Raw genomic sequence first — 11,623 nt, forward strand, 5'->3', positions numbered from 1 at the left:
GGTTTCTTAGATGAATACCAAGTTGAAATATGTCAGGAGAGAAGTCCCATTGTAAAAAAGTACCCTGGATTACATCCCCTAGTCCAATTATTCTGTTTCTCCTCTGTCTCCTTAAGCTTCTTTTTGGAAAAAATGAAACCTTATCTTTTGGACACAGTGAAAATCTGTTTACTTTCTTTATACTAAATGTTTTTCTTGTCTTTCTATAGAGCAGTAAACTCTAGCAATTTTCAGGTAGGGTGTAGTCACAAACAACATAGTTGGAATGAAGCAGCTGAATGGGTAACATCCCCAGAGAAGAAAGAGGTAGATCTACCTTTGAAGCATGTTTTTGTTTTATGCTGTTAGAGGTGCTATTTCTAGCTAGGGACTCAGAGCACTGACAATTTATTAAGAACCTACTCTGTACCAGATACTATACTAAATGATAGAGCTGCAAGAGGCAAAAGATGGACTCATCCCTCAAGGAACTTACAATATATTTGGGAATACAGCATGCAAACAAATTTTTTCTCCTTTGACACGAATTCTCAGAGCTAAGTAGCTTTTTATAGAAACCTATCTGGAAAATAAATCCATACTAGGGAAAGAGGGAAATTGAAGTGTTTGTACAACACAAATCACCATATCACACACCAAATCATGGAGGTTAAATGTAACTCCTGCTTTAAGTGAGAATGCCCATAGATATGTATTTTCCTCTACTTTCAGAGTCTAAATATCATGTTGATTCTTCCTTCTTGTTTCTCTGAAGCAATGATTTTCAATAGTATTGTCACTTTTTATACATTTCTTTTTTTAGTAGATCATATTCTGTTGCCTCCATTGTCTCCATTAAGCCTATTATAGTGTTTTCCTATGTCAAATTTACATATGAAAGGTTGCATTTAATGAAGCTTATTGCAACCCTTTATATTGTGAAAGGGAATTCTTTATTCTCTTTGTCTATTTTGAATTAATCAATCAAGAAACCCCTACTTATCACTTTGTTAGCCATCAAGTAAGAGAATTTACAAGTCCCTTACTTAGAGAGCCTTTTAACTCAATCATTCAGAAACTTGTGAATCCTTTGATAAGAATTTATACTCTTGGAGGACAAAAGGTGGATCCCACAGACACTAACAATGTGGGTAATGCTAAGCAATTTGGAAGCTGTGATTGGCCCCTGTGAAAAGGGGGAGGTACAGGATGTGATGTGGAAAAAGAAATATAAAAGTCTGGAATTTTCTGTTCTTGTCACTTCTCCATTGGACTTCTTCTTTGGAGGACTGTTCCTTGGCACTTCTTCTTTGGCCTTTTCCTTGGGATTTCTGGCTTGGAGAGATTCCTGCCTCTGTGGCTCTGTGAGGATACCCTCTCTGCTCATTGGTGCTTTGGTGGGACACTCCCTACAGTGTGAATTCTGTGGAGACTCTTTCCCTGGGATTCTGCATTGACTTGCTAATAAGTGACTCAGACTTCCACATGGAAATTAGAACTTTGTTGGGGAGTGGGCTGAATTTCATCAGATCAGCACTAAGGGTAGGCTAGGCAAATACTTACCACTTTCCCTCCTACATTTTATACTTCAATTATTTCTCTTCCATGTTATAAACAAAAGCTGCTAACATTATTTTTTTCTGACAGGGATAATATTTTGAATTCTGCAACCACAACATTGAATTTATCTCTATTATTTAGTCAAAACCCCAATTTAACCCTTACAGTATTCATGTGTATCTTGTTGGTGTGTAAATAGAATGTTGTTACTTTTATTGCTGTTCATTTTCATATTTTCATTATTGTTATTACCCATATCTCAGTTTACTATATCATTGAGTTCTGTCATTGTGGTATAAGCATGTGACTAAGTTATTTACATATTGTGGTCAACTGGATATTTCCATTATAGAATGGTATTTTGAAACTATGAATATTGCATATGAAGATGAAAAGGGAAAGCATTAAGAATTTATCATCCCTATTATATTCCTGGCACTGCAATACATTGTACTTTCATAGGTCTAAAAATACATAGGGAGATAATGATATTTTAAATATGGTCTGTATACTGAGTATATTACAAATATACTGTAGGTCATAGTAAAGAGCCAAAGGATAATATAGAGTGGTTTAGAGTAGAATAAGGTCAAGGAAATACCCAAAAGTTATGTACTATAAATTAACTGATTCATTTGACTTATTAAAATTTTGAAAATACCCATGTTGGGAACAGTACTTAGAGACTGTCTTGCATAAACTCCATCTGGAGTATAGAGTTCTATAAAATTTTTGCAACATTAATAAATAAAAGGGATGACAGACTACAACAGTTGAGGTATAGATTCAAATATGAACTGCAGACCTCATCTGTAAAGGAAGATAGGACAAGATTCTTGCTATTATAAACAAGTAACTCATATATGGATGAGGTTGATTCCATATGTTCCATACTATGGTTGAAAGAGAATATCTCCTAAAAAATAAGCAGGGCCACTACTAGAATGTCAAGAAAGGACTGAAACAATGAAAGCACAAAGAAGCTTCACCTTTGGGCAGTCCTGACTTTAGAAACTTCATTGGAGACAGCAGTAATCTGTCAAATAGAGAAACTTTCTCAGGAATGGATCCTTTCCTTTCTAGGAAAGCACAATGTGAATTACAGAGCGACTACAAAGTTGGTAAGGGGACAAGATTAATTGTTTGATGATTATAACTTTGCATTTGAATTACTGTGGGCCTTAAGGAAAAGAAATCCTATAATCAAATATCAGAAATGTTTTCAAAAGCCTAAGTGATTATACAGTTTTGGCCCAATGGCAAAGGCAGTATTTATTGAGTTTGGCAATACTATTCACTTAGAAGGATAAATATATAAATATATATATATATATATATATATATGTACATATATATATATATATATATATATATATATATATATATGTATATATATATATATATATATATATATATATATATATATATATGCTTGATGCAAGTGTCCAGCTACCCATTTAAACTTTTGGGAGAAAATCCTGAAGGAGTAAACATGAATAAATTGACCAAGTAGTTAAAGGTTATTGAGGTAGACTTGATTTAAATGTATATCTTAAGATTACCTACTATAACAACAATTCACAGATTATATAAAAACATTGGATCAGTTTGGAAAGAGTCTATGAGATAGGTTATTTCATAATAATTCAAAACCAGCTACCTCAGGAATATTCTCTGATGAATGGACTATGAAATCTATGCAAAGCAACCACACTAAAAAATAATGTTAACTAAACAAACAAAAGAGTCACTAAATCTATGCTAATACTTAAAAAGGTATATGGGAAATAGACAAGAGAAATATACGAAATCAAATGTCAGTTGAACTGAGCAATTAGGACTCCCACTAAATAATGTGCCAACAGCATATGTGAGCCTTATTTCAAAAAGACACCTATTTCTACATTGGTTTTCTATTGAAGATTCACAGTTGATGAGGGACTCAGAAAAGAAAAACAAGACAAGAAAGAAGGTAATGAGATGAGACAATTCAAATTCTAGTCTTTTTTAAAGGTATTATCATGAAGCCCATTGTAGAAGCTGGGTTGTGCAATCAAATGCTGGGCTGGACTGGGCTGCACTTATCCTATAATTAAAGCACAAGAAGGAAGTAAACAAGTATTTATTAAGTGCCTACTGTGTCACAGGCCTTAAATGACTTAGACTATTTTCTTATTTAATCCTCACAACAGATCTGGTTAGAGGGTGCTATTATTATCCCATTTTATAGTTGAGGAAATTGAGAGATTTAAATAATTTACTCAGAATACACAGTAATTGTCTAAAGCTGGATTTGAACTCAAGTATCCAAGACTCTTGGTTCAATGATCTATCTAATATGCCACTTAGCTGCCTCATCAGCATAGAACTCCCCATGGCATAGTATGCTATGACCTTGATAAATTTATATGGTAGCTTTGAACAAATACATCAAGAGAAGATTCTCCAAGCTTGTAAGGAAAGACTTTATTGACCCCAAGTGACTGCAAATTTCCCTAAAAATTGTGATCCATGAGATCATTGTTTGCCAAGAAAAGACTTCTCAACTAATGGAGCATATTCAGAGAATAGAAATACTGGTAAACCCTTTTAAGTTGTCTCCATTGATTTTCAATCCCTGGAATCACATAATCAGAACATTATCCATGTTATGGTGTATAATGACAATTTACCAAGATAATGGCTTGAATTTACATAGCACATTAAAGTTTTCAAAGTATTTTACATATATTTTTACATTTTATTCTCACAAGAACTCTATGAAGCATCAATCAGGAATAGGGAGCAGTTGGAAGACATGGGCATGTTCAGTCAAAAGAAGAGAAGACCCAACAGGGACATAATAGCTGTCCTCAAGTGCTGAAAGGCCTTCATTATTTGAAGGATTAAACTTGTTCTATTTCCCTCTGAAGGGAAGAAAATGAAGCAATGGACAGGAGTTGCAGAAAGAATGATTTTGCCATGGTTTCAAGTAAAACTTCCTGGTAATTAGAGCTATATGAAAGTAGAATAGACTTTCTCAAGAGGTGGTGAGGGGTTTCCCCTTCTGTTGGAAATGAGTCTAATGCCTCTTTTTTTTAGTTCAGCTTCAATATTAGGACAGATGAGGCCCTTGTAAGTCATTGAACACTTAACACAAATATTTAGTTTGTCCAAACACAAGAAAGATATTTAACACGGATATATGGCATGTGACTTCCCTCATATCTACACAGAAATATTTCTGGTTAGCAGGGCAAGTTATGGTAATTCTAAGTGATCTTCAAAAGTCCACCAAGTTCAAGGGACTCCAATTTACAAAAGTGGAATTTCTTTATGTTCTTAGATAACTGATGAGTTGTATCAAAGGAATCAGGGGAAGTAACAATCTCAAGGACAGTTTTATTGCTCTTTAGGGCAAAAAAACAAACTAATTCTTACTGAAGGACAACTGGTAAGCCTTGGTCCTGCCACAACTTTTTTTGAGACTGAGGCCAAATGACCACTTATTGGATATGTTAATTTTTTTAGTGCAAATGTGGATTGAATAAGATGGTCTCTGAGGCACTTTATCTGTGATTCTCTGAACCATAAATCTTCCTTAGTTGTTAACCTATTGCAGGAGAATTGTTTTTCAGTATAAAGACTTCCTTCCACAATGCATTCAGAAAAAGACAGTTTTTGAAAACAACCACTTAGAGAGAGATCAGGTTTGACTGGCATCCAAAAGCCTACAATAATACCTTACATATCTCAAGGGAACTCATAGCTTGACTGTTTCAATCAGACTATCAAACAATTTAGGAATAATGAGGCCAAAAGAAAAATCTTAGTTGAGTTAACACATGGCATTTCTTAGTATATGTGTACAATTCTACTAGGAATAATACCACATTTCCTGATACCACACCTGCTGATAGTTTTCTAAGAACAATGCTTACCTTTTGATGTGTGCATTGGAGTCTTTGAAGATGAAATGACTGCAGACATATAACCAGTATATCTCTCAGAATATAAAGAAGATAAAAGAAGCTTACCATTTAACTACAGCATGAGCGCAGAATAACACTGATAGAAATGAATGATGGCTCATGCCCAGGTTTGTTGTCAAGACCTGGAAGGAGACTGAACTTTGCTGAGAAATTTTTATGTTCATGGACCACACATGTTAGCAGGTTGAAGGAAAACTACTGCAAAACTATTTCTGTGAGAGAACAATTTGCCCTTTTGCAGATCATCCCCAGAATTTGTTGGAAACTAATTAAATCATTTCACTGGAAGTGCTTATTTTCTTTAAGTGAGTTAGGTAGATCCCCTAGATGATCAGATAATGGCTCAGATATAAACATTTCAAGGGGAAAAGATATCACTGTATTGCAGACTAACAATTCAAATACGGTTTTCCTCCTATTTGAATTCAATTCAGAGGAAGTACCTGTTCTATCTAGAATTTTAGTTATAGAGATGCCACACACACATGTGTGTATGTTTGTGTGTGTGTATGTTCAGCTAAAGGTAACATTCCTAGACACCCTCCATGAATTCAGGTTTAAGGATACAGGGTGATGATTTTTCATAAAGTTGATGATCAGCCTTTGCCACAGCTGGATCAAGAATTGGGCCAGCAGTGTAGACTAGAGAGAGGTAAATTTGATCTGTGACCAAAGTAAAGGGAAATTGGAGAAATGATTCAATCCGCTTCAGAACTTGAACAAGATTCCTGGTCAGAGAGATGAGAGACAGGGAATTAAAAATGGCAGCAACTCCAGTCAACTGGCTAAGTTGCTCACCAGATACATGAAGAGTAAAAAATATCTCAACTGTGCCTGTGTTTTCTTTGACACTGTTCACCATTTTCACATATCTGTTGTGGGTGGTTATATCTTGGTGTCAGAAGAGCTCATCACTGATAAGCAATGTGTCAATTGCCAAGGCCTCATAGGCCTTCTCCACTTGCTTGAGTCCTTAGTATTTTTTTTAGCCTGACAATACTAAGTAATGAGTAAAATATTCAAGCCAACACTCTTTATTTAGATATAAAGTATTTACTTCTGTCTAACAACTAAAAAGAGAGTTCATATAAAGATAGAGAGCAGGGTCTTTGAAATAGATTGTAGTTGGAAGTGGGAGACCTTTGGAAATGGTTACAAAATGAATGATTTGTATTTTCTAGATCTGGTCAACTTTTACTCTCTTTTCTGCCCTTGCGAAGATACCATAGATTACTGAATGAGCAGCTTGTCAGGGTGTTGGAAAAACATGGCAGAAAGCCATAGAAATTTAATTTTTTATTTTTTATTTTTGAAGGAATTATATAAACATTGGTTATAAAACAAGTTACAAGGTATTTTTATGAAAAAATAAAAACACTTTTTTGTAAAAGTCAACACTGAGAGTAAATTGTTTAAGTTACCTCTTAAGGTAAGTAATAAGATGCCCTACCCTGATACCTTTATTATGTATAACCCACCTTTATTGAATCAGTAAATAAGAGGTATTATTCATACATTTGATGTCTTGGCATTAAAGTAATCAGTCAATCAATCAATCCCCCAAGGGCATTTCTACTAGTGGGACAAGTCTGAAATGATCAAAATATAAAAAAAAAAAATTAGGAGCTTCGACACACTGTGAGGCTTATTGATCTATTTTGGAATTGAGGATTCAAACATCTGAAAAGGGATTACTTGAGGCAGAGGGAGAAGAAGATCCTTGGCTTTTGTTTTTGTCTCATTGCCCTGACCTTTACCCCCTTTACACTCTATTCAATTAATAAATTGTTGACTTTGATCATTGATTTGGAGCCATCATCCCTTCCTTCACACCTTATCCACCATCTTCCAGCAGGCATGAGGATAACGGGTCCGAGGGCCCTGAGCCAGGTGTCTGTGCCAAAGGGACAGAGGGATTTGGGTCCTGGAGCTATGTGATAGGACTTCTGCAACAGAAGCTTGCACTCCTGAGGGTCAGGAGCCAACACTAAGAAAGCAAGAATACAGAAATCAGAGAGTTCTGAAAGCCTCCAGACAAGAAACAGAGAGACAGGAAAATATGAACAAAGACTATCATCAGGTTCCCAAGAAAAACATAATCTGTATTTCATCAAAACAAGTTATTACTTTTCAAGAATTCTCCAGATTTTGTAAGGAAACCTCACCCTCCACAGAATGATAAGCTTAATCCTAAAACTGTTGACCCATTTTGTGATCAGCCACAAACTTTGTCTACTTTTGCTGCTGTTTACTCTAAAGGAGGTATTCCTTGCAGGTTGGTACATCATTCAATAAAACACAAATTACAGTGGGACTGTCTTCCTGAAACTCTTTGATTTGAAACTCTTCTTATTACTTTAGTAGAGGACCTAAGAGACACTAAATATCTATACACATTTGTATCAAGAGAAGGTTTTAAAGAATTACTTTTGGTTGAAGGTGTTACTGAAAAAACAGTGTCCCTGATATCTAGATTGATTCCAGTGTTGAAGGCAGCTCTGACACATTCAGATGGTGAAGTGTTTGAATGGGGATTGAATGTTTTAATACAGTAGAGTGGTGGCTAATGGATAAGAAATTCAAAGAGCCAATCACCCATGCTTTACAAAAGCTAGAACAACATGGTGGAAGGGGCAGCCTAATGATTATCAAAGCTAAAATTCCAACCTATTGTTCCATCTGCTCTTAAATCAAAGGAATGATAAAAACCATTTGATTAAGTGGCAAGAGATGACAGAAGCTTGTGATGAACATGATAGGATCCCTTTGAATGTTTTCTTTTTAATCACAGCTACTCATTTGTTATTTACATGATAAAAATGTATTCACAAAAGTGATTCCACTGAATCATAGTCAAGGAGCATATATATATATATATATATATATATATATATATATATATATATATATATATTAGTCTCTAGGTAATAGAGAATGACTATTGTCTTTGTGCACTTTCATCTACGGTGTACCCTCATGTGGCTTTGGAGTCCAAAGACTGAGGAGCAAAGTTTGTGGCACATGGGGCATGGGACTCCAGTTGTTATGGGAGGTGCAGTTGTGGCCTGGTGTCAGTGTTCAGGCGCAGCGGCAAGATGTCAATGTCGCTTATCTTCAAAGGTGGCGGCGGCATGGTTAATGTGGGTTCACCAGCTGCTTCTGTCAGAGGCAGCGAGTTCTAGTTGCTTTGGTGTAATGCCATCCCACTTCAAGTTTGACTTTAGCTGATCCTTGAATCTTTTCTTTGGTTGGCCTTGTTTCCTGAGTCCAGCTGACAGTTCATAGAATACCTGTCTTGGTATTCGCTGTGGGTCCATGCGGATGACGTGTCCAGACCATCGTAGCTGGGTTTTGAGGACCATTACTTCGATGCCGGTGGAGTTGGCTCTGTCGAGGACCTCCTGGTTGGTGATTCGGTCCTGCCATCGGATCCTCATGATTGACCGGAGGGAGAGTTGGTGGAATTGCTCCAGCTGTTTCATGTGCTTCCAGTACAGTCTCCATGTCTCGCAACCGTACAGGAGCAAGCTGAGGACCACTGCATTATACACTTTGAGCTTCATCTCAGTGCTGAAACCTCTTTGTTGGAAGACTTTGCAGCGCAGCCACCCTAGTGCCTGACTGGCCTTTTGGATCCTGGCATTAATCTCGTGGTCTAGGGACCTGTCATTGGCGATGGTGCTGCCCACGTACTTGAAAGTGTTGACGTTAGAAAGCTGCGTGCCATCGATTGTAATGCACAGCTGGTTAGTTGGCCTCCCTGGTGCAGGTTGGAACAGCACCTTTGTTTTGCTGAGGCTGATAGTCAGGCCAAACAGATTTGTTGCGGTGGAGAACCTGTCCACAATGGTTTGGAGATGATTTTCTTGGTGGGCCATGAGAGCACAGTCATCTGCAAAGAGAGCTTCCAGGATGAGTCTCTCTGTTTTCTTTGTTTTTGCAGTCAGGCAGCGTAGGTCAAATAATGAGCCATCCAGTCGGTATTTGATGTAGATGCTCAGGTCTAGATCCATCACAGCATGTCGTAATACTTGGGTGAAGGTTGGTTGAATACTACTGGAGCGAGGACACAGCCTTGTTTCACGCCATTGGAGATGTTGAAGTGGTCAGAAGTCTCTCCACCAGATAGGACTTCCCCTGTAATGTCGACATGAAAGAGCTGGATCAATTTGACGAATTTTGCTGGGCAACCAAGCTTGCTGAGGATCACCCACATTGCGTCCCTGTTCACTGCATTGAACGCTTTTGTCAGGTCTATGAAGACAATGTAGAGACTCAGGTTCTGCTCAAGGCATTTTTCCTGCATTTGCCTCACCGTGAAGACCATGTCAATGGTGCTGAGATCTGGTCGGAAGCCACATTGTGATTCAGGCAGGTTCTGCTCTGAAACAGATGACAGGAGTCTGTTGAATATAACACGGGCGAGGATCTTTCCGGCAGTGGAGAGTAGTGAGATGCCTCTGTAGTTGTCATAGGCTGCTCGTGAGCCTTTGTTCTTGTATAGGGCTATCTCTGAGTTCTGGGGGCATGTCTTCCTCTTCCCATATGCTGGTCAGTACTATGTGGAATACCTGGATCACCTTTCCATTTAAGGCCTTGTACATCTCGGTTGGGATTCCGTCTTTACTGGGTGCCTTGCCTGCACTCATTTGTTTAATGGCTTTTTGGACTTCCTCTATTGAAGGAGGGATGTCAAGTTCTTCAATAGAGTGGTTTTGGAGGATCTGGTCAAGGGAGCTTTGGTCGACTGAAGAGGGTCAGTTGAGAAGTTGACTGAAGTGTTCTTTCCACCTGTTGCTGATGCCTTTTTTATCTTTTATGAGAGTGTCACTGTCAGAGGATAGCAAGGGAGTGGTGGTGGGTTTTAATGGCCCATAGATAGTCTTGAGGGCACTGAAAAATTGTTTGTAGTTTTTCGTATCAGCAAAATGCTGGATTTCTTCTGCCTTTTTTTCCCACCATCAGTCTTGCATCTTCCTGATCTCATGCTGCGCCGTGGCTTGGAGAGACTTGAATCTGTCCTTTTTAGGAGCAGAGTTTGAGTTATTTTGCCACTCCATAAAGGCTTTGTTCTTCTTGCTCAATAGGTCTTCAATAGCAGTGTTGTTCTTGTCAAACCAGTCCTGGTGGTTGCATTGTTTTGGGCCTAGGACTGCCTTTGATGTTTCCTTCACTGTGTCTCTGAACTGGTTCCATTTCTCGGTTGAGCTTCCAGTGAGTGGTCCCTTGGCAGACGGCTTGTTGTCTAGGCAGGACTGGAATGTTTGCAAATAAGATGGATCTCTAAGACGACTCACGTTGTAAAATGCGTGAACTGTCTGGGCGCGTTTGGATGGCGAGGTGCAATGCGCATTTGAAGAGTTGCTCTAACCAATCGGTGGTCTGTCCAGCATTCAGTTCCTCTCATTGCTCTGGTGATCTTTACATCCTGGATGTCTCACCGGTGTACAATGATGTAGTCAATGAGATGCCACTGTTTTGATCTTGGGTGCATCCACATTGTTTTATATTTGTTCGCCATTCTGAACACAGTGTTCGTGATGGTGAGTTTGAACTCTGAGCATTTGCTGAGTGGCAGTAGGCCTTTGTTATTCATTTTGCCCACTCCGTGTTTGCCGAGCACTCCTTTCCATCTTTCATGGTCCATGGTCCATGGTTTAAAGGAGCATATAGCAGCATGAAGAAATAGTTAAATTATGGAAAGCTATTAAAAGGAGTTCTATAGTGGGGAAAAAAAGACTGATCTTTTACAGCTATTCCTAGCAGTGTCCTAGCAATAGTCTATGAGCAGTGATTCTATAGGTAAATGAGGATGTTAGATTCTCTGAAGAAAAACAGATTCATTTTCTATAAAGATCACAGAAGAAAATCTATACAATTTCTAAGGTAAAAATATTGAGCATTCCAGCAAAAGTAATTCTACCTGTTTCCTATTTTTCACATGTGCTCTCACCTTCCCCTGAATTCTATGTATTTTGGTGAAAACATATTAATAAATTTTGTGAAGTGTTTTGGGGTAATTGTTTTTGCTATATGATCTTAGCAAATACCCCTCAAAAGCTCATTGAATCTTGACTAGTTGATATTTACTGATAATTATGGAAGTACAATAC

At 37.8% G+C, this 11,623-nt stretch overlaps 1 pseudogene; it reads left to right on the forward strand.

Annotated features, from left to right (window-relative positions):
• The first annotated feature begins 6,083 nt into the window (after nt 1–6,083).
• On the forward strand, nt 6,084–8,240 carry LOC100619988 (PACRG-like protein; annotated as a pseudogene).
• The last annotated feature ends 3,383 nt before the right edge of the window (nt 8,241–11,623 follow it).

This window comes from Monodelphis domestica, chromosome 7 (assembly GCF_027887165.1).
Source record: "Monodelphis domestica isolate mMonDom1 chromosome 7, mMonDom1.pri, whole genome shotgun sequence".
Classification (NCBI taxonomy): domain Eukaryota; kingdom Metazoa; phylum Chordata; class Mammalia; order Didelphimorphia; family Didelphidae; genus Monodelphis; species Monodelphis domestica.